The sequence below is a fragment of the Limulus polyphemus genome, unplaced genomic scaffold, assembly GCF_000517525.1.
Source record: "Limulus polyphemus unplaced genomic scaffold, Limulus_polyphemus-2.1.2 Scaffold10521, whole genome shotgun sequence".
Classification (NCBI taxonomy): Eukaryota; Metazoa; Arthropoda; class Merostomata; order Xiphosura; family Limulidae; genus Limulus; species Limulus polyphemus.
In genome coordinates, this window is record NW_013676131.1 from 14,164 (window position 1) to 18,386 (window position 4,223).

Genomic DNA, 4,223 nt, shown 5'->3' on the forward strand with positions numbered 1-4,223 from the left:
TTCACACAACTGATGTAAGACTAATGAATCTATAATTACTGGGACAATTTTTATTACCTCCCTTAAAAAGAAGAGTTACATTAGCTAACTTCCAATCCTCTGGTACCTGCCCACAATTCAAGGGCATACAAAAAATAGTAGTAAGTGGCTCACATATCCAATCTTTAACCTCCTTCAAAACTCTTGGGGAAATATTATATGGCCCAGGAGCCTTATCGTTCTTTAAACTTCCCAATTGTTTCTTAACCAGCTCAGAATTAATGTAGTAATCTTGTTTCCATCTGTCAACTGTTCAAGATGTGGAATACTGCTCAAATCTTCATGAGTAAAAACCGAAGAAAAAGCCGAATTTTATAACACAGTCATCTCATAACCATCATATACAAGTTTTTCTTTATTAGCCCTCAAGGGTCCTACCCCATCCCACCATTATGTTCACCCTTAATGTATTTAAAGAAATCCTTACTGATAATTTTTACGTTTTCAGCCAACATTTTTTTCATGTACGCTTTTAATGTCCCAATTTCCTGTTTCACTGACTTTCTTGGTCTTCTATAATTTTCTAAATCTCCGGTCATACTAAACAATTTGAATTTCTTAAAGTTATGATGCTTTTCTGAAATTTTATCTCTTATACTTATGCAAACTACTGAAGCTTTAAGAATTACATACACTAGACCAGTCATCTTAAACTGTGTGATAATCAAGCAACTATCATCTGATATCCTGTGGATACCTCTTATAGTGAAACTGTTCGATAGCTTGAAAAGTAATGGTTGCACAGTCATTTTGATCTAGTTGATCTTATGATCAACAAACTATCCTAACTATTAGTAAGCGAGTGGTAAACAGTGCAATGGGTTCATTGTATGACACATTAACTCGAATAGCAAAGATCATGCCATCGTTAAAGCTGATTTTTCAGACTTCTAGCTATTATTCTAAGTTATACAAACTACTGGTACCAGCTGTCTTACTTTCTGATAATCAATGTTAATCTCAGCTATATCAATCAGGAGGTTGTCAGCAGCAGCTTGGCTAAACGTTGTGGTTTCACTTATCTTTAGCTTTGGGGCTTTTTAATCTTTAATCAATACTCTCAGATCTTTCCACCTCATCAACAGAGCAAAGTTATATGAGACCACTCTTATCCTCTGATTCCTGGTCGAACCAATGCATGATAGGCTCAATGGCACAATATGGATGCAGCTCGTCGACGTGTTCTTCGTGATTTCTCACATCTTTTGACTACTGTAACTTGTACATCAATGGACTGATTTGTCATATTATAAGATAATAACCTGTCCCGTCAGAATCAATTTGTTTCCGTGGTGCTGACACATTTCAAAGCTACACTCAGTCTCCAAAACTACCTCATTTGTTCCATTACTGTCGTATCCTAGCACCAATTTTGACATATGTCAATCTTTTCTAGCTGTTGCATGCAAATATGTCTGCATCAACTAATGCACACTTGACCTTTTATATGAGTGCTTGGATTTAATGAGCATGTCACATTTAAAAGGTAATTAAAATTTTTTATCATCAATGTAAGTTAATAAAATTAGTACGAGGGTGTAATTTATAATTTAAATTTTTATATTATCTAGGTTTTAAATTACTAATTTAAAAACTTCAAAATTTGTCAGTCTTCCTTTGCGTGTTTTACGTGAAATCTCTTCAGTTTGTATAACTTCAATATTATAGTAAGTACACTGTCTAACTTACCCTAGAAAAAATATATAACCAACTACAAGAACAAAGGTACTGGTTCAACGTGCTAACTTCTTCCTGTAATGAGAAATTAATACATTTTCTCAACCCATGACATAAGCCCTGCCAATCTTTACTTAATTTCCAAGGCAGTTTTCAAAATCTAGTGCCTCTTACATCTTTATTAGGCAGGGGGCAGCACTGCCTATGTAGGGATGACTCGGATTGTTAATCGAAATGGTATTTTAAATATCTCCTCAACAGGTCATCAGAATTTTACAATACTATACAGTGTTTTTTTTTGTGCCAATATCCATGTCTGTAAATGTCATAGCAAAAAGTTTAAATTTCTTGTTGTTCTTTTTTATTACACGATAACTCAAAAACCAAAACACTTGTGTCAACCAATTTCACTGAGGTGACATAGTTTCAAATGGAGTATCCGCTTTTATAAGTATTATGAACTAGTAGCAATTTTAAAAAAATCTAGTGTAAACGATGTTATCATTATCCCTTGAAGTTAGTTTTCTTATAGAACTTTGGTGTTCTTTTAAAAAGGTTAAGTACAGGGTGAAACAAGAATTACCAGACAATAATATATAATTAATAAATATTACAGTTGGAACCTCATTGTATTTAGAACTTGGTTATATACACACCCTTCCTATATCTATTGAAACACTACATTTAAAAAACAAGTAAAGAAAACCTTTTCTAAAAAGGAAGTAAATGTTGGGCTGGCTAATATCAATCCTTCGAAAACCATGCAAACAAAATAGTAGGTGGGGCATTTGCATCATCCCTACATAATAGCACAGACAAGAATTAACATATAGCAGTATATATATATATATATTGTTACGTCTCCGTTTGTTAATTGATTTCCCGTAACTTCGTTCCGACGACACAAGTTCTTTCTTAATAAAAACTGGTTTATTCTTTCTGAATATAACTTTACCGATACACTCAACTTCAACAATCGCGCTAAACAAACGCTATAACAACGAACGTGCTCAATAATACTTCTGACTGCAGTTCAATTACTCACTGTCTACACACACATTACCTTCTTCTCACGTCACGTTGTCCCCTCTTTTTGCTACAGGCAAGTCAAAGTGCACATGTCACAGTTTTTATAGAGTTGCATTCAAAATTTAATTAAACTACTTTATTACCATTGTATGAAAACAAACTTAACATAGCTAATAGTTATAGGTTATTGTTTGCTTTGTACATTTTATTATTCTGTGTTTTTAGGTGCATTATATGATTAAATGAAAATTATCTAGTGTAGTAGTACTATTAGTGTAAAAAAAAAAGTAAGCTTACGTTTCATTGACAGCTGACAGAAAAAAAAAGGAGACCCATATAGGTACTGTATTTCTTATTCTTTATGTGTATTCTTTGTCTGTAACTAAAATGCAAGAACTAGAAATTTGTTAGGTAAGATAATGAAAAGTAATGATGATAATAAAAAAATTCTTGACAATTTACACTCTCAAGCAGCTTGTGCATTATGTAATTTGATGAGGTAACATGAAGTGCACACATGCTCTGATTGATTTACAACCTGTGTATCAATATTATTAGTTAGACGCAGTTCAAAGGGCAATAAAATTAAAAACAAACAGATGTAGGATAAAATTCAAAGAACTAGTGTGAATATTTAAAATATATGAAAATACTCGAACAATCAACGTTGTGTAATACGCAACTAAATTTTTTTTTTAAATCCAATCAACGGTTATAAAAGGCACTCTACGTGTTTCGATGTCTTTCATTTCATCCTGAGGAATTTTTGTCTACAAAAGACTTGTAACATTTACTAAAAGCTTGAACAATTTTGTAAAGATACACAAAACATATTAAAAGTTATCCTGTGGAAACTCTGATGATTGCTTTAAGGTCATGAGGTCAGTTTAATCCACCAAGCCTGTAGCAAGAGGATTAATAAGTAGTACTTTACTGCATACTTCTTAATTGTGCAGTTAGTTATTACCATAAGAATTGTAAGCTCTTGAAATACGTAAATATATAAGTATAGTAAATACTAATATATTCAAGGAGTTACTTCATCTTCTGGACCTCTTCATTTTTTTAGTATTCAATTACACGAGTACAGAGGAGTAAAGTATCCATGTACATGACTATAGAAGAGCTTAGTATTCACGTACACGAGTACAGAAGAGCTTAGTATTCACGTACACGAGTACAGAAGAGTTTAGTATTCATGTACATGATTACAGAAGAGCTTAGTATTCACGTACACGAGTACAGAAGAGCTTAGTATTCATGTACACGAGTACAGAAGAGCTTAGTATTCACGTACACGAGTACAGAAGAGCTTAGTATTCATGTATACGAGTACAGAAGAGCTTAGTATTCATGTACGCGAGTACAGAAGAGCTTAGTATTCACGTACGCGAGTACAGAAGAGCTTAGTATTCACGTACGCGAGTACAGAAGAGCTTAGTGTTCACGTACGCGAGTACAGAAGAGCTTAGTATTCA